The 18,954-nt window shown below is 51.4% G+C and overlaps 3 long non-coding RNA genes across 3 annotated transcripts in view; 2 read left to right on the top strand and 1 right to left on the bottom strand.

Moving 5' to 3' along the window:
- The first annotated feature begins 2,075 nt into the window (after window positions 1–2,075).
- Window positions 2,076–12,708, top strand: LOC118609207. Its single transcript, XR_004953243.1, has 2 exons — window positions 2,076–5,950; window positions 11,800–12,708. It is a non-coding gene; the product is annotated as an uncharacterized LOC118609207 (long non-coding RNA).
- LOC118609142 overlaps window positions 12,639–18,954 on the bottom strand; it is a 22,604-nt gene continuing 16,288 nt past the window's right edge. The window contains exons 3-4 of the long non-coding RNA XR_004953236.1: window positions 17,023–18,369; window positions 12,639–13,012 (exon numbers count right to left, since the gene is read on the bottom strand). This is a non-coding gene — a long non-coding RNA (uncharacterized LOC118609142). The remainder of the gene's footprint in view (window positions 13,013–17,022; window positions 18,370–18,954) is intronic.
- LOC118609196 overlaps window positions 18,365–18,954 on the top strand; it is a 2,664-nt gene continuing 2,074 nt past the window's right edge. Inside the window, exon 1 of the long non-coding RNA XR_004953242.1 lies at window positions 18,365–18,467. This is a non-coding gene — a long non-coding RNA (uncharacterized LOC118609196). The remainder of the gene's footprint in view (window positions 18,468–18,954) is intronic.

Raw genomic sequence — 18,954 nt, 5'->3', positions numbered from 1 at the left:
ATGTCTCCAACCTTCACCCCACGGATCAGCTGTTATTACCCACAATGCAACATGAGGCCCTCCCGATGTTTTAAGTCAGGGGGTTGATAAAAACCCACAATGCATAGAACTTCTAGTAAACGTCCAACAACCTATTGGGTGGTCTGTCCCTTAGGAATGAAACCTGTGGCACAGATTCGCCTCCAGGTTGGCCTGTGTCTGCTAACGAACTGCTCAGTTTTCTTGTCTTGTAGACGAGACACTCTACGGAATCTGCCCCTGGCGTGAGAATGCAGGACAGGCATCTGTGTCCACCGCACACATTTCCTTACCCAGAGTTCTCCAGTGCAACTGTAGCTGTGACTTCATTCTAATTTTAATGGTTTGGGGGTGTACTGGGGTGCTGATTCTTTAAGTGAATCGATGCGTTCATTCATGTGAGCAATTTTAGGTTCACAGAAAAATTGAACAGGAAGTACAGAGCTCCCCTGTGCGCGCTCCCCTCCCTCCTCTATCTCCAGTTTCCCCTATGACTAACATCCTGCATTAGTGAGGTACAGCTGTTACGGCAGAGATGCCAACATTGATACATTGTTATTAACTAAAGCCCTTAGCGTTCACTCTGTTACGTTCTCACGGGTTTGTATCTGCCACCGCAGTGTCTACAGAGCAGTCTCGCTGCTGCGCACATCCCCCGTGCTCTACCTGCTCGGCCCGCCCTCTCCCGTAACCCTTAGCAACCGTGATCTTTCCCCTGTCTCCATAGTTCTGGCTTTTCCAAAATGCCATATAGTTGAATTATACAGTACGCAGCCTTTTCAGACTGGCTTCTTTCCTTAGAAATATGTGGGCCGCCATCTCAAACAATGTATCTCTTTGTGGCTTGATAGCGCGTTTCTTTTTATGGCTGAATAATATTCTTTTGTCCGAATGTGCCACAGTTTCTTTATTTGTTCACCTACCAAAGAACATCTTGACTGCTTTCTAATGTTTGGCACTCATGAATAAAGCTACGATTTCTACTGATTCTCATCACTATTATTGTACTGTAAGCTGCCTCATTGGAAGTACAAATCAGGACTGAAGTATGCCTAAGAGAAAGTTCACACTATAGGAGCATCAGTTCTTAACACCCTGCCAACTGGAATCAAGTTTCCCACAGATCTGGGTAAGAAAACGCGTGCCCAGACTTTGTCACATAGCTCTGGGACCTGGTGTGTCGCACGTGAGGATGATATGGACCAAGCATTGCTGTGCCAGGTAAAGAACATGTCCTGGGGGTCTGAAAAGATGACATAAATTACAGACGCCAGAATTTGCTTGCTTCCTAATGAGACTCGCACTCAAATCGCTGTTGATCAGAAATAAGCAGACAGAGCTGCACTTTCTGCTATGAAGGACACGGCAGTATTCTTAGCATATAACTCATCCTTTGTATTAGTAACAATACAGTCTAGGTGTGTATTTAGAGTGTGCATAGCTTGGTCGTATGCCAGAGATATAAGAGCAGGAGTTCTTCGTGGGACACGTACTAGGTTAAGCTTGTCTGTTTCGAGATGTGAGCCGGAGTTGGGAACTGACGATAATCCCAAATTGGTTTTTTTAATTTCTATTTTTATCAGAGGGAAACGTGAGTGTCCGGTTCTTTGGGGGGTTTTGTTCGCTTGTTTTGTCAAGTAGTGTCGGAAGGCTTATGACAAAGCGGAAACAGAAGAGCGAACTCCCGTCCCGCCGGATGTCATTACATACTCCCAACTCTTCGCTGACTCTTCCAGCAGTTACTTCCACATTTTCAAGTGCGGTTATGCCCCTCTGTCTCGGTGAACCCTTTTGAGACACCGTCTACTGTCTTCCTATTATGGTGGTTAAAGATTTACTGTTCTTGCATCCGAATGTAGTTACAGCATTACTTTGGGTTGGATCGTATTCAGTCTCTATATGGTTAGGATCATGTAAATCTTCACGGCCGAATCGAGTAATAAACTGTGATTATGTTTTCTTTGTTTGTCCTACAGATAATACTTGCTTTATATTCGGATTTACTCGGTTTTATTTGTACCTGTGCTGAGTCCTCACACCCCATAACAGTGCTCTCATCCCACAGGGCCGAACACACCTGGAGATTCCGAGAGACTCTGTCCAGGGCCCCAGCCTTGCTCATCCCACTAAACTCTGAGTCCTTGGTGGTGGCATGAATTTGTCCTTGGACTTCCCGTCATCGTCGCCCTGGAAATTCCGTGAGCTCCTCAAAGCCCTCCTTTCTGGGGTTTCCCGTCTCCCCTGTTCTTGGCTGTTCTTGGTTACTCCCTCCCCCCGGATGAACCATGTCTTCCAGAAGCTTCCTGAGAAAGCGAGCGGAGCTAACCGCAAGGCGGGTGCCAGGGTCAGAGAGATGGGGATCAGAAACGAGCTTTCTCGCCACCGAGGCCGTTCAGAGAAGGTGGCTCCTCGTCTGCTGGCCAAGCGAGCACCCTCCCGCTGCACCCTAGAATTAAGTGCACCCACTCAGCTGTGCCGGAGAATGGCAGTGTCCCCAACAAGACCGATGGGACACCTGCTCTCTCCAGGCGGAGCCCAGAGTGGAGTGGGAAGGGCACAGGGGTGGAGCCCAGTCACGGAAGTCACAGTCCTGGGGAGGAGGCGTGGGGGAGGGGCGTGGGACACCAGCGTTTTGAAGCCCCGTAGGTGATCCCAGGCAGGCGGCTCTACCTGCTCCTCACAAGGTCCCACTGGGGTCGCCCCTCGCCCTGGCCTCCCCTCCTCCCCTCGCGTCCCCAGGCTGTCCCCGCGCCTCCATCTGCTCTTCCTACTCATCAGTGACCTGGATGGCTGTCTCCCAGGCTCTCGCGGGACCCACTTTGCATCTGGGTTTCTGGTCCTCGGTTCTGAGAGCGATTTCTAAGGGTCAGTGGAAGGGAAAGAAGCGAACTGTCAGCGAAGCCATTCGGAGTGGCTTCTTTACCGAGAATTTTGCTCCGACGCTTTGGAGATGACCCACATATTCCCACGGAAATGCCTGTCCTTTGAAAAAGGGGTTCCAGGGAAAGGCCGCAAGGGTCAGAGCCGGAGCAGACGGCCTCCAGCCCCCGCGGGACGAGCGTGGGGCGGAGGGGGCACCGCCAGACGCTCTCCACAGGACCCCTTGAGATGACAGCACGCGATTCCACTTATTATAGCGATTTCCCGAAATACCTGCTTCTCGCAGCACCGCCCTGGGTAACCACCCGCCGTCCCCGTGTGAGGAGGGCGCCGGGGTCCGCACACCCCGGCGGCCGGCGGCGTGGCGCTGGCTGTGGCCTCTCGTCCCGCCGGGCCCCGGGTGTGCCACCGCTAAGCAGACGTCCTGCAAGCCGGGCCGCGCGCCTCCGAGAGTCGGTATGGGCACCGCGGCGATGGCGCGCAGGTTGCTGTTCCTGAACCGCGAGGCCTTGACCGGAAGGAAGCGTCACCGTTCTGAGCATCGGCCCGGTCCCTTTTCTTTCAAGCCAAACAGGTAATCTCACCTGTCTGCCAGTTTCCCTCAGAACATACCCTTCTGGTGGCCAAATAATAATAATAATAATTAATGATAATAATAATAATTTCTTTTCTACTTTCATATTCAAAAGCCATTAACGAGGTAAGGAGAAAACAAAAACCTGAAACCAAACGTGAAAGAGCCTGTATTTTTAAGCCAGAGGTACAGCTACATTCTTACAAACTGCCGTGGGGAGGGTTTCGCGCAGCCTCCGTGAGTTGCACCCTGACCCGGGGGGCCGGCCGGCCACACCGCAGGACGCTGCTCGGGCCACTGTCACAGAACACCGCAGACACGATAGAAGTTTGTTTTCTCACAATTCTGGAAGCTGACGGTCCCGGATGAAGGTCCGGCGCGGCAGGTCCCAGTGACGGCCCTGTCCCAGGCTGGCAGACGGCCGCCCTCCGCCTGTGCCCACTCACGACAGAGAGGCGCAGCGCGGGCACCTCCACCTGCTCTGACACGGACACCGGTCCCACGGGATCAAAACGCACCCTGCTGACCTCACTTCGCCTTAGTCGCCTCCTCGGAGACCTGTCTCCAAACGCACGCTGAGGGGACTCAGCCCATGGCTCACCCCCGCCCCTCACACGTGGGCTCTGACCCAAGGCGGAAGAGCCTCGTCTGGACCACAGGTAGGAACGAACGGGAATCCACAGAATTAAGGCTGTGGATTGAGGCCAGGCTGGTCTCACGGGCTCGGCGGAGCTTTCTAGACTCTGGGATATCAATGAGCTGTCCCCTAAAAGCCCCCGCGTCTGCCATCTGCCCGCCAATGCTGTGCCGTGTAGTTTGAACCTCTGTAAACGTCCAACCTCTATTCTGCCCTCGTGCTGGTGACTCTGGGAGCATTCTCCTTCCACAGCTCATCAGAGAGGGCTCTGGAAAGGCTACGTTTCTGAATCTGAAACCGCAAGACTATTTAAGTCTCCGTGTGTTGGTGGTGAGGTCAGACGATGTGACACCACAGAATTCAGAGTTCTTTGTGGTTTCACATAATAGCTACCTATTAAGTTTGCCTTCTGCTTGACCTGTGTGACTGCCATTTAGAAAGGGAAAGCCGTCACCCACCATGTGTCTTTATAAGGAACTTCTTTAAACGTACGAAACTTTTCATAATGACCGAGCTTAGCTCGGTTACCGGAGCACCGTATAAGATGGACAAATAGAGTGAAATTGCAACCATCTGGGATCAGGCTGAAAAATTCTTTCCAAACTAACAAGAATGAAAGTTTTATCTTTTTTTTTTTTCTTAAGAACATAAATCATAACAGAATAAGTCCAAATTTAAGATCTACTTAAAAACAAAAGAAAACAAGAAAACTTCCAAGTTATGCTCTGGTGTTAGTTGGCTTATTTATTTAATATGCCTCATCCAGCACCTCACAGACCAATGATGACTACCGCTCAAAATGCTGGCTCCAAGGCACCGTGTGATCCTGAGTTATGACTCTTCATTAATTCGCACTGAAATACAGAAAACCGTATCAAAATATGTGGCTGTCTTTGGTATTTTGCTGACTTTGTCATGTGAAAACCATGGCTTTACACATGCTTTCCAAATTTCATCGTTCTGACATGTATTGTCGAGCTAGTTTATTGTCGATTAGTTTGATTGATGATTTTAAAATCATGGACATGATAGGTAGGCCTCCATTCCTCCTCTTGCTCAGGCCCCATGAAGGCTAGGGCATGGATATCCTGCCTGACTTGCCATTCCAGACTTTTTTTTATATTTCTGCTTCACCATCCTTAGCACGAGCTTTTGGCTTCGTGTCTGTTTACTTCGCAGCCTTAAGATGGCTACTGCAGCTCCGGCCTCGTATCCGCATTCCAAGTAGAGACATGAAGGCAAAAAAGAGGAAGATAAGGTGGTACCACATCATGAAAGCAAAGAATTTCCAGAAATTCTGGGCAGATCTCCCTCATAATGCAGAATCATGTCACCCGGCCACCCCTAGCTGCAGAGGCCACAGGAAAGGGGAGTGTTTTAGCTGGATACAATATCTCCCTGAACAAAACCGGGCTTCTAATAATGAGGAAAAGGCAGCGAATAGTTGTCAGATAGGTAAAGAGCAGAGTCTGCCACATGCAAGGGCTAAAGGCTGTGACTTCTACGGGCATCTGGTCTCAGAATTAATGAGTCACAGAAGAGATAGAGTGGGTGAGGCCTGCTAATCATGCTTGGTGACTACATCCACACCAGACACTAGTGAGAGGTCAAGGTTCTGATCGCTTTGAACGTGGAGCCCGGGGCAGGGCTGAGGCCATCGGGGAGCCCGCTCGGCTTGGAGCAGCTGCGGAGGGAAGCGGCAAATGGACCAAGGCACAAGGCCCCCAAAATTGTTCTAGAAGGCAGTTCGGAAACTTGTATCCAAAGCTTTGAGAAAATGGGAACTTCTGCTCCTGAAGAGGCCGCCCACGCCTTCCTGTCACCCAGGTCCCTGCGAACAGGTGACTCAGCGTTTCCTCCCATCCTTGATCTCCATGATGGCTGCCTGGCACATTCGTTTGTGCCTTCCTGCTGGAGCTGGTTTTCGTGGGGGCCCCACGTCAAGGGCCTGGGGGCAGCTTTCTGGTAGAGAGGCGGGCAGAGAGAGGTAGCTAATGTTGCTACATAGGATTTGCGCAGCAAAATGCCAGCGTTTTCAGGTGATGCTTTATTTAGGTTGTTGGGGGTGGGATGTGCAATGGGAATTCCAGAAGTGGGGGTGAGTGAGTGTCGGAACCTAAGACACCCCCCTGATACCACCCCTTTCTGGCGACTGCAACCCCAAAACCTCAACCTATATAAAAATATTTATTTCATCACATTTAAGGAGAGACCTATATGACTTAATATACTTTAACTATATCGAGAAAGGTATGATTTATCAACAAATTTGAAAGTGACACATTTTGTGAGAAATGTAGATTTTAAGTTAAGGACAAATTATGGCATCGGAAGGAAAACTGGTGCTAAGAACTGTTTGGATTTTTGTTTTAATAACTGAGGTTTTTATATATAGATAAACCTCACACTTTGCTTCTAAATGACAAGAGAGAAGGTTCCAGAATGCTAATTATAATGGCTCCTCAGCTACAACACAAGGTGGGGGTGGTTAATCTTCACCCCGAGCAAATGATGAGCAAAATTGGGTGGCATTGTCTTTATCTTTTGGGTTTCAATGTTGGACAAATTCAATTTTGGTACAATGAAAACAACTAAGAAATCTGGGAAAACTCATGTTTCAGCCAATTTATGCAGTGTTTATCATTCTATTCTCTTTTTTTTTTATTTTTAGCATTTATTTTAATCATTAATTTTCCTTGCGTTTCCTTGGGTGTAAATCTTAAAATGAAAAGGATTTTGCAGTATGTATTAGCTGCCCAGAGGGTCAGCTGAAGGTCCAGAGTGAGGGGTCAGCACCACTCACCACTCGAAGGCAATTAAACCATTCCGCTTTGAGGGTTAAAAGAAATTTAATAATTGTTGTACTTTTTTAAAAAAAAAAAGGAAAGAAGAAAGGAAGGAAGGAAAGAAAGGAAAGGAAGAAGGGAGAGAGAGAGGGGAGAGACGGACGGACGGAGGAAGGAAGGAGAAGAGACCGTGAGAGGGGGGGTGGGCGTGCTGGCTCCTTGTCTGTAGGTGCGGGGGGGCGCCTCTCGCTCTCCTCTCCTCTCTCCCTCATCCCTCTCCCCCCTCCCTCCCTCCCCCTCCCTCCCTCCCTCCCTCCCTCCCTCCCTCCCTCCCTCCCTCCCTCTCCCCTCTCTGTCCTCCGTCCTCCTTCCTTCCTTCCTTCTTCCTTCCTTCCTTCCTGTCCTTCCTTCCTTCATCTTTTGCTTCTTTTCCTTCTTCTTACCCTCGCTTCACACTTTTTTCTGCCCCTACTTGCATGAACGCTCTGATCTACCACGACAAACTTTATTTCTCTCGTTTTCCTGCGCTGACCTCTCCACCTCAGGCCGAGGGCCCATCCTGCACAGCTAAGTGACCCCTCCTCAGCCCAGTCCCCTCAGATGGCCTGAGCAGGGAAAGCTGTCATTTCTGTGGCCGGAGAGGCTCGTTCTGCCACACTGTCACTCGGCCAAGATGAAGTAAAGCCTGTCATCCCCGGAGAGCTGGTGAGCCGGCAGCTGTGGAAACACACAGCCCTGTGTTTTAAAACGCAAGTGACCACATCTCCCTGACCCTGGGTGTTCTCTGGAACATTCCCTACCAATGACTATAAATCTTGCTCTCAGAATGTGGTAAACTGAGACATGAAACACAAATACCTTAATCTGATAACCCCTCTTCTGGCCTTTCATGGTATTGTTTATGGAGCTAGAGCTTAGAAAACAAATTCCTTTATGCTCAGGTTTTAGACCTTTTTTTTTTTTTAAAGCCCAGAAACTGTCAATTTTTTCATACCAAGAGGAAGCTGGCCGGACACCTCTTCCTTTACACGAAGGGAATGTAGACCCGTGTCAGGTTTTAGTCACCCTGTGACCATCCTCTCCTCCCGACGGCACCTGATTCCTTTTATGGACTGGCCTCGTCCACCTGTGGGACCAATCCGATGAAATCGAAAATTCTAGCACCTGGCTGCGCTGAAGGCGTGGAAGAAGACGGTGCCTCCCGCTCTCTGGGAGCTGCCAGTTCCCCTTCCAAACACAGCCCTTCTGAGCGTCCCCAAGACCCTCCAACACAGCCCCCACGTCCGCTTAAACGGGGCTCCGACGGTCTTCGCATTAACCGTCGGAGCTCAGCCCCACCTGCTCGGGTCTAGCTCCCTGGGCCGAACCTTGTTCGATCTCAAATACAGATTCTCCTGTCAAAACTCGTGTTTTCACAGACCCACGAATTCTTTACAAAAACAACGTAAAGGTTTTCTTGTCAATGAAAACCTGCAGAGCGTTGATACGATCATCTTACCGCGGGGTGGCGGTCCCCACGCCCGGTTCTGTCTCTCACAGTCACAGGAGGGTGCGTGAATGCAGAGCCGGGGTGACGACACCCATGGGGACGTGGACAGCCCAGAACAGCACGGATCTGGAGGCCGAGATGGAGCTCGGGGAAGCCCGGCCACCGCCTCCGTGAGGAAGTGACCTCGCCGAAGCTGAGTTTGGCTCTAAAATCGGGGGCACTCCGTGCTCATAAACATTCTCTCAAGTAAAAGCCATCAATGGCCGGAGCCAGTTCTTCTTCTCGAATTGCGACAATAAGCCCAGAGGACAGAAGTCCAAAGGCCCCGCAAAAATCATGGGCAGCGTTGACTGGTCCCATGGAGGGGAGTCCACTTTGGTCCCTGGGGAGCTACATTGAGCTTATACCCTGGAGACGGGGGGCGGGGGGGTAGCGACTTCCTATAAGCCTCAGTGCCCTTGGTTAATAAACAGGGAATTTAGTGTAATCTTATAGCGAAGGGGCACGTATGGTCTCTTCCTGCTAGATGTTAATTCGACAGACTTACTACAGTTGGTGGCAAAAAAATGAAACTGGCACCCCCAAGCTTATAATACCCAGCAAGCGGAAAGAAACAAGGAAATGACTATTGTCAAAAAAGCTAAGGAGCCACGGGCATTCCTGCCAACACAAAACCAACCGTAACAGCAACAAAACCCCGAATCTTATCAAGCCGCGAGAGCTCACAACTATTCCACGAGGACAGAATCAGCCAGACTCAGAACGGAGGGAACTTCTACAGAGATTCCAGAGACCCGGGCCCTTTAACAAATAAATGTCATGGCGAAAAGGGGAAGAGGGGATTATTGTAGATTAAAAGACGCATAACGATCAAATGCAATGTGTGGATCTCGTTTGGACCCCAATGTGGACAAGTCGACTGTAAAAGCCATTATCGAGGCGTTGGGGAGAAAGGGACCGTGCACCGGGCGGTAGGTGACCGTGGTGGTCGGCACTGTGTCATCCTGGCTAAGCTGGACCTAGCTTCCCCCCAAAACCCCTTTCCCGAGGTAGTTCTGGGTCAGAAGCGATCCGAGGAGGAAGTCTCACGGGACTTTGGAGGTGGAGGGGAAGCAGCCATTGCTCTCCCAAGGTGGTCGTGATTTGAAATGCGCCCGCCGGCCACGGAAGGGTCAGTGAATTCCACCTGTGCCCCCTCCCTCCGTCCCCACCCAGCCCTTCTCTGCCACCATCAGCTCTGCTCACCTCCGGCAGCCTGGCCCATCCCCAGATGTCTGTCTGCAGTCCACTCTGATGCAGCCCGTTCTCCCTGAAGCATTTTTGTTAACTGTGCGAGGTCGATAATGATATTGCACTCAGGTTACAAAAAAGAAAAAGTCTTCATGTGTTACAGGTACATACTGAAGTATTTATGGGTAAAATTATGTCCTGTCTAAGATTTGCTTTAAAATTGTTCACACACCCCACCCCACCCAAAAGAAAAAAGGTCGCGGCACGGAAGATGGATGAAATAACAGTGAAAAATGGAAGTGACTGTTAGAGGTGCCGGCGGGCAGGGGTGAGGCCACTGTGCTGTGCTCTGTGTAGCTGGTATGTTTGGAAACGTTCATGATGAAAACTAGGGGGAAAGTTAAGGAAATGGAAAAGATCCTGAAGGCTCCCCGACATCCTCCACGCCCTGGACTAGCACTAGGCGAAATTGCAGAACTGCCGAAATGTGAATGGGGAGTGGGGAGAACTGGGAAATTCTTCAGTTCTTGAGGATGAGCGTTAAAAAGGGGGGGCGGGGGGACTAAGGGTGGCAAGAGGCTGATTAACACACACCCCAGAAGAAAGGCGAGGACCGATTCAGTCTTACCACCGCTGCTGACCGTGATACATTGTAATATGTACGAATAGGTCTTGTTCTTGCAAACCGGGCAAAAAGAAAAAAAAAACTAAATCTGTGATCTTGGAATTCTGAGATGGTGTGCGAGCTATCGAATGTTTTGAAATGATGTTTGGGGCGCAGGGTCTCAGGCATAAGCACGTACTTGAAAACAGTACTTTCTAAATTGAAATACAAAACATCTAATAGACATGGAATTTTTTTTTTTTTAAGGAAAAATGTAGAAATCCTCATTACTTCAGGCATTGTTTCGGTCAAGAGCGAGGACGACCGTAGGACTGGGGCCAACCAAAACAGAAGGGCGGAGGATGGCAGGGGGCCCGCAGTTTTGTTCTAGAATGTTCTCAAGGCTAAACTTCTTGGAAAGAGACTTATTTATTTCACTCCCCCCTAGCACCACTCTTGGGTGATTTTAGGATCTCCGCTGGTGGCCACAGCTTTTGAGGCTTTTGAGCCAAACCCTTTCGTTGAAAAAAAAAGTGTGTGTGTGGGGGGGGTGAGAGGTATTAAAAAGTTTTTTGTTTTTTTTTTTAAGTAGGAGGATGTGATATGGACAGAATGAAACATTAGAAAATATTTTATGTTGGAAAAACAAGTTATCGATGTTTGTAAAATGTGCGAAGTCAATAAATTCAGGCAAAATGGGAACCCAACAGAGAAGCAACTGTGAGCGGGAAACACTGCAGAACGAGTTAAAACAGAGGCGGGTCGTTCCCGGCGCCCTGTCTGGGGACGAGGGGGAGAGTCAGCTACCGTGAGGCCGCCCGGAGCGAGAGGGAGCGAGGGGCAGGCTCGCGACCAGACGACAGACATAACGGGGAGAAGAAACGAGGAGATGCTCCAGACGCGAAACGCCAAGAGGCCCCCAGGGCAGCCAGCTCCGCTCAAGGCCGAGGGACGGACGGGCGGTCCCCATGCCGCCTCGCCCACGATCCAGGGACAGTAAAACGGGGACGGGACGGCGTCGAGCGGGGAGCAGAGGCACGGAGTCCTCTACAACGTTCCGCTGCTGGCGGTTTTCCCGGTGAAGGGGATCGGAATACCTCGCCCCGAAATGCGCCTCTTTGGCGTAAGGATTATTTTGAGTCGAAAGTGACTGGGAATCAACAAGTGCAGGGAGGGTTCTCCGCCCGCCCCTTAGCGGGCTAAACGTGGGGCATAAACGTCCCTTTGTGAAAGTGCCTCCTGCCCACCCGGCCCCCCAAAATCTCCACCCCCACGCCTTACGAGGGAGAGAAGAGCATTCTTACCGCGGGAGAGAGAGCGCGACACCAGACGAGGTTGCTAAAATAGCCGTCGCCTCCTGTCACCTCCCCTACGTGTTCCTAGTCGCCGCCCCGTGATTCATCACCTCTCGAAGCCCGAGCCCTTCCCTCCGTTAAAATGGCAGGGAAGCCCCCTGGCTACCACTCCTTTGAGCTTTACTTTCGCTCTGTGAACTCCTGTGTATGTAAATGTTAATAAAAATCGTGTGCCTTTTTTCCCGTTAAACTGTTTTTGTTGTTGTTGTTGTTGTTGAATTCACAGGCCCTCACGTACCGACCTAAGAGGCAGAGAACACGGTTTCCCTCCACGACACCTGTACGCAAGGGCTAATGAACTAAAAACACAGAATGGAGACCTCTGGGTTAATTAGCAGCCCCCCGTGAAGACTGCTCGCTCGCTCGAGGAAGCTACGCTCCCTGAGGCCACCTGCAACCTGCCAACGGCAGGTAGAAATGAGATACTGGCCCAGGCCCTCCCCAGATCCAAGCAGGAAGCCCGATACCGGTTTGGCCCATTTCAATTTGGACACAGCCAGCAACCTCAGAACTGGCTTCAGCCTCCTCACACACCGTGTTCGCTTCTAAACGCCATTCTCCTTGGGGAAAATGGCCTTTTTCTGGGGCCGGAGCTCATCAGTAGAACCTCCATCATCTATCTGTGTCAGGAAAAAAAAATTGAAACACTCAAAGGACAATTGGGACGTGTCAAAAGGACAGAGAAGTCAGCTAGAAGGGGCAACCAAAGACAGGACGATTTGAGCATAAAAACGATCGGACGATTTGAGCATAACAAACAGTTGAATAAAACAGGGCATCACAAATCCACCCTGAAGTAAGACTTTGATGAGGAACGGAACGGTGTCAGTACCTGCCCCAAAACGCCTATGAATGGCATCGAGGGATCGGCGACGGGGTGACTCGGAATCCCACACCGCGTGTCGTGAAGCCCGGCGGCTGCCCGGCATGGAGCAGGAGGACGTTCTCCTCGTTTGCAGGACACACCCACTGCGGCTCTGGGTTCGAGGGGCCCGCCACGGACTGCTTACTCTTCAACGGCTCAGGGGGATCGAAAAGGCTTCTGTCCTGTGCTGGTAACTTCTCTGTAGGCTTGTGGCTGTTGGTAGAAATAGGACAGAAAAATTAAATAAATAAGGCATCGTATTCTTTTAAATATATGCCTTAAAGGGGTTTATTTGCCACCTTAAAAAAAAAAAAAAGTCAGCCTAGAAGGAGGCGGACAGCAAGAGTGAGTCGTCCTCGGACCTGAGTGACTCGATCTCTCCATTTGCCTTTCCCGTCCCAAAATCCGGTCGGAAGCCCTCCCGAGGGGTTTTACAGGACCCCGACTCTGCTCACCCCAGCATTTTGTCCTGCCGTGGTTGTGGCTGCCTGTTCACTCACGCCGTCTGTGAGATTCAGGACATCATCTGACGCATGTACCGCTGTATTCCCGGGGATCAGCAAACCCAGGGTGTCTAGGAAAAACACCCCGTTTTCCTCCACTCTCAGTACTTTACTACTGACACCAGACTGGGGGGGAAGTTCCCCCACTTAACAATCCCCCCTCCCGCCTGCAGACAACAGCTGGGTGTCTCGCAATTTCACTCAATTCTGACACTGTTGACCGGAGGCAGCGTCAGACCCCTGCAGGTTAAAGCCCATGAGACTGTCCCGAATTCTGCTGCCAAACGCACGTCCGGGTTGTCACCTGGGCTTCTGACTGACTGGCTGTGACGCAGGAGTCCCGCAGCCCCCTTCTCGGGCTCCGTCACACGCTGGAACAGTCCACGGCAGCCAGGGTTATCATCACACAATAAAGGTCACAGATGAAGAGCCAGAGGAAGACGCACGCAGAGCGAGGTCCGGACGGGTCCCCAGGGCGGGAGCTTCTGTCCCGCGGAGTCGGGCGCGGCACCCTCCCAGCCCTCGACCTGTCTGTCCCGCAACCTGGAAGCTCCTCGAGTCCCGTAGCTGGGGACTTCTGTGGCAGCTTCGTCACATAGGCGTGACGAATTAACAACTCACTCTCCAGCCCCCTCCCCTCTCCAGAGAACGGGGGGTTGGGTGGAAAGTTCTAGCCTTCTAATCATGGCTTGGCCTTTCCGGTGACCAGCCCGCGTGCAGGAGCCACCTGGAGTCACCGCATTAGAAAGAAAGCCACCCTCATCACCCACGCAATGAGGAGAAATGTCGGGGCGCTGCGTTGGGACGAGGCTCAAAGGCTGAGTGTTGGCGCCGAGGCAGGATCCCGCACACACACACCCCTCACTGCCCTACACGGGAGGTCCTGGGTAAGAGTCTGCGGAATGGACGCGAGAATCATTCACACCCACCCCAAAGAAGTCCTCCCCTGTCGTGCTGGGATATTTTCCACCAGCTGATTGAAGGGCGAAGGCCACGGGGCGCAGCGGACCCGCCGGCCTCCTGCCCGGGGCTCCGGACGCGGAGGCTCCGCTGCTGATGCCCGCGTCTCTGCCGAGCAGACACGGGGCGGTCCGGGGCGAGTCACCGCCTAGACCCACACGACCCTGCTCCCCGAGGGGCTCGCGCTGGGGCGGCCTGGCAAGGGAGGGAACCAGAGAGCTCGGAGGGCCCCCGAGTGGCCTCGCGGCCCACCCCACCGCCGAGGTCCAGACTCTCACTGGACAAGGTTGTCGAGCCGGGAGCCCCCCGCAGCCCTTCTCCAGTCGTGGCTTAACGACGGGCCTTCTGGAACATTCAGAATGACGTCCCGTACAAAAAAATGGCTGTGCCCTACGTGACCCAAGGACGGTCCCCAAACGTTGCCTCAGCCTTGACAGTATCTACCAACCGCCCACGGAGCAAATCCCGCTGGGTTTTCCCCGCTGCGAGGCTGGGCGGCCCACGCCACCCGTGACAGGGCCATCCTCCTGCCCCGGGGAGCCCCCCGCCGGAAAGGGCCCTGCGAAGGCACAGACACCGGCATCCACTCCACAATAGGGACGATTGTTCCCAGCGGCCACATTCCCTCAAATGTTTACCTTTCTATTTCACAATCTCACAGGAAATGAGGGGTCAAGGAATTTCGATTCCCGTCTTCCCCTCTGGTCAAGACCGAAGGGGACCAGTTGTTTTTCCAGTGGCTCAAAAAAAAAACAAAAAAAAAACCAAAAAACAAAAGAAATGGTTACAGGTAGGAAGCAGAAGCCAGAGCACCGCTGTGGGTTTCTACCAGATTCTCCAGCAGCTGTGCGAAGTGTTTCAGAGGAATGATGGGGGGCGGGGGGCTGAGCCCTGGGGAGCCCTCCACTTCCGGTGCGCCCCGCGGATATTCAGCAGGCGGGGCTGAGGATTTCGACCGCCTTTCTGTTTGATCTGTTGGACACTGATGATCGAGGCCAAAAGCTGGACAGAGAGGTTAGTGTCCTGACTCACGGAGAACCGGGGAGGAGGCCAAACCGCCCCCCTCCATTTCAGACTCATTCTTCGAGGCTGGACCACCAACCACTCAGCTTTCGCTTCGGGAAGAAGTCAGCATCTGCTTAAAGACCCGTCAAAGAAGGGTCCCGTACCTGCACCCCCATCGCAAAGCGGGGCGAACCCGCCCAGGGTGACGTCCCCCGATGCGTAAGGTCCAGTTAGAGAGAAGAATGCCTCTCAGGGCATTTCTAGCTTTGTAACTGCCTTGAAAAGCAGCAAAATTTATTCCCCCCCCCCAAAAAAAAAACCCAAAATGTATAATTCGGTTTTAAACAAGATCATCATAACTAAACAGAATGAGTGATTTTCAGTACTTCTACAGATTTCCCTGTAAAGAGCCCAGTCTCTGAACTCGGAATGCTTGGGTTCGAGTCCTGCTCCCCCAAGGAGGGGAAACTACCTAACCTTTCTGCGCCTCGGCTTCCCCATCTATGAAGTGGGGGGAAATAATAATATGCATTTCATTGGTGTTTGAGGGAATGGAAAGAGTAAACGCAAACTACGTAACACATAGTAAACGCGTGATAAATGTCATAGGGCTACAACATTTTAAGAAAGAATTTCGTGTTTCGAAAAGAATATATATATATATATATATACACATATATTTAAATCCCGAAGTGGACAAAATCCACACACAGACCAGACACTTGCCCTTTCTAATTTCAAATAATTTCTTAGGAACGGTCACGTTCGACCTGCTGTTCCAGACGACAAAAGCTCGGAGGTTCTCTGCCGCTTTCCCGGGGCTGTGCGTTGTGTTTTTGAGACTCTTTCCATCGTAAACGATGCAGAGGGAATTCAAGAAGCAGTGTGGACGGGCCCAGGTCAGCACGCTGGGGACAGGCAAGGGCCCCGGGGCGCTCTGCGACCCCTGCATGTCCCTTCACTCTCATTTACTGGGGCGACGCAATCGGCGTCAGTCAGACTGCCCGGGTTCGAAGCCACTTAAATGTCATCCTCCGGCAGACCCCTCCCTCTGCACACGGCGGGGGCCCTGGCCACCAGCAGCTCCCGCCCAGTCCCACGTCCTAATAACTCCGGCGCGTAGAAAAAAATGGATTTTCTCTTAGATCCAGCTTGAAAAATCTCAAGGAGGAAGTGTTATTGGTGCACTTCAGGTCACCTGGACCCTACACTAGGTCCTAGGACGGGTCCCTGGCGGGGAGGAGGGCGGGCAGAGGTGGGAGGTCACCGTCCACCCGTGTGTCACTCTCTGCGAGGCCCGTCAGACGTAAAGCTTTGTTCACCCAACGACCAACGTCCCACCCGCCGGCCCCCGGGGCCGGCACTGGGCACGAAGCAAGTCGCATCCTCCTGGGAGTGACATTCAAGAGAGACACCCGGAGAGGAAGCGACCAGCCTGATCCTCGGGGAATGAACAACTTCATTCCTGAGCTAGGAATGAATGACAACAAGGGTTTCAGATCTCCTTCAAACCGTGGGTTTTCGGTGGACTCTGTGCTTATAAAATTCGCACTATCTAAATTGGTTACAAAGCCGAGTTGCGTCTTTTTGTTTTTTTGGTCTAGCTGTTCCTCTTGACTTCCTTACACTTTCGAGTTCATCCCTAATCCCTCGGGTCTGTCTGGAAGTCCTAAGAAAGACCTTTCTTCATGGATTTTGCTCAGCGTTGCAAAGGAACGGCGTGTTTTCACTCGTCATGTACTGACACAGGCCCGCGTCCAGGGCTCTGGGGAGCCGTACGAGGCATTTTCCAGGGTTATTTCCAGAATAAACAAGGCTCGAAAGGCCGCTTCACCGCCGCCCGCAGCCTCACGCCTCTGCTCCAGGCCAGAGGACAGACTCCTTGACCTTCTGTAAATATTTTCACACAACCAGCTCTCTAAGGAATCAGAATTTGTATTTTTCAGTCAACTCTAAAAGGCACCTTCTTTACTGCGGCGCACACATTATGGACGTTCAAAAGTTTCAACATTGTATTTTTAGGGCTATTAACAAAAAAAGGTTACATTCTAAAACTCTCAAGCGGAAAGGGCACAAAAGAAAATCTAAATGACCAGGTCGTAGGGGCGGCACTCACCTCCCCACTGTGAACACTGTAAGCGATTGAGAAATCGGAAATCAGGAACACTGGAAGCGATTGAGAAAGATTTCTGGCCACTGGCGCAAATTGCTAAATCGGAAACACCAGACACCCTGAAAATGAAAGTTAAAAAATGACAGCTCGAGGATGGTATGAGGACAGAGCGTTACGTATGAAAAATACTTAAGCTGCCCGATTTGTCACCGACGCCTACACCAGGGGCGAGGTCGTGGCCTGTGTCAAAAAGAGATTTTCCTCGACCCTCCGCTGGTCCCCTCTGTGACCTTGTGGTTAGAGGAAGAAGCCCTTAAGTGGACTGTTGTGGGGAAGGAGAACCCAAGGCACTTCGAGGTGAGCAGTGAGCTCCGTGCGTTGCGCGAGGCGGGAGGCTGGACTCCCCTTTGCCTTGGCGCACTCAGTCTGGGGAGCACTCAGTGAACCCCGAGCTCCGCAGACAGAAAGACCATTTGATAAATGGCGTTAGCCTCCTGGGGTCAGGAAGCCTGTGGGTGTAGGGGGGCTGTGGTATGCTGGAGAGGACACGTGTGCCCCCCAAAAACCAGCCCTGCCCACCTCCGGACAGTTGGTGCCAATGCACCATTATTGAGGGCCCTTCTAGTTTTGTAAGAGAAGCCAGAAATCCCTAAGTTTTTAGTATTGAAAACTAACTGAAGTTTAAACTAATGTAAAAGGCCAGAAGCCAACATGGAGGAGTATAGAGAGAGAGCCGACGAAATTCTGGTCTTCTCACAATGACTCCTTTCCCTGAAATCTCAACTATGTAAGGTTTCTTCGAAGGATGCTTCGGTGCCCAGGACATGTGTCACCTGCATCGTCCCACGCAAGTCCGGCCACGGGCTAGGCAGAGGGTCCGGAAGCACACCTGCGGGATAACAACATGAAATGTACCTGGCGTTGGTCCCCACTTCCTGGCACAGATGGCCTAAAACCCCTGAAATTTCCCGACTGTTAGGCGTTCTTTTCTTATTCATAATGAGTCCCTTCTGATCATGCCTGAGTTCATACTAATGAGGTGACTTAGGGTGGAGCCTCTAGACAGCCTCCAATGGGGCTGACTGGTCACCAGGATGACCAAGTGATTAGGTGGCCGGACTTTCAGCCACAACCACAAACTTCCAGGGAAGTGGCAGGGGCGGGGACTGGAGATTAAACTGTGAAAACTCTCAAAAGATACGACTTGCTGGGCTTCCGAGCTGGTGAATGCACGGCGCGCTGGTCTTCGGCTCATTGGTTACTTTCTCTCTCTCCTGCCTCCTCTTCACACTCTTCCTCCCCGCGGGATCGTACTCATCATCGCTTTAACCTTCTCCGCTCTTTCCTGGCCTGAAACGAGATGAACAAATAAAACAACCGAACGTCCTGGACCCTCGACCCCTTCAGTGACCTTGACTCTGCTCCTTCGCACAGCCAAGCTCCTCAAGGTGCACTGCAGACCTTGTTTGGTTATTCTTCATTTAATTTTTAATATTAATTTTTAAACCTGCTCCCCCAACCCTCAAAGTCAGCTGTGCCTCCTCTCACCTCCAACTCAAGGTTTCATTCCAAGCAAGATTACAGATGAGTTTTTAAAAAAATTTCCAATGACAGAAAACCCTCTTATGCAAATTGTTTCAGAAGGAAGGAAGGAAGGAAGGAAGGAAGGAAGGAAGGAAGGAAGGAAGGAAGGAAGGAAGGAATGTTGTAGCGAGAGATAGATCATATAAGAGACGAGAGATAGCGATATATAGAAAGGCCTTAATGCATTAATTACTCCTCACTCCTCCTTCCTTCCTTCCTCCCTTCCTTCCTATTTTCTTCCTCTCCTCTCTCCCTTCTTACTTCCTTCCTTCTTCCTTCCTTCCTTCCTTCCTTCCTTCCTTCTTTCTCTCTCTCTCTCTCCCTTCCTTCCTTCCTTCCTTCCTTCCTTTC

Source organism: Rousettus aegyptiacus, unplaced genomic scaffold (assembly GCF_014176215.1).
Source record: "Rousettus aegyptiacus isolate mRouAeg1 unplaced genomic scaffold, mRouAeg1.p scaffold_m13_p_1, whole genome shotgun sequence".
Classification (NCBI taxonomy): Eukaryota; Metazoa; Chordata; class Mammalia; order Chiroptera; family Pteropodidae; genus Rousettus; species Rousettus aegyptiacus.
Note: the sequence above shows the minus strand (reverse complement) of the source record. Positions and strands in the feature narration are given on the sequence as shown.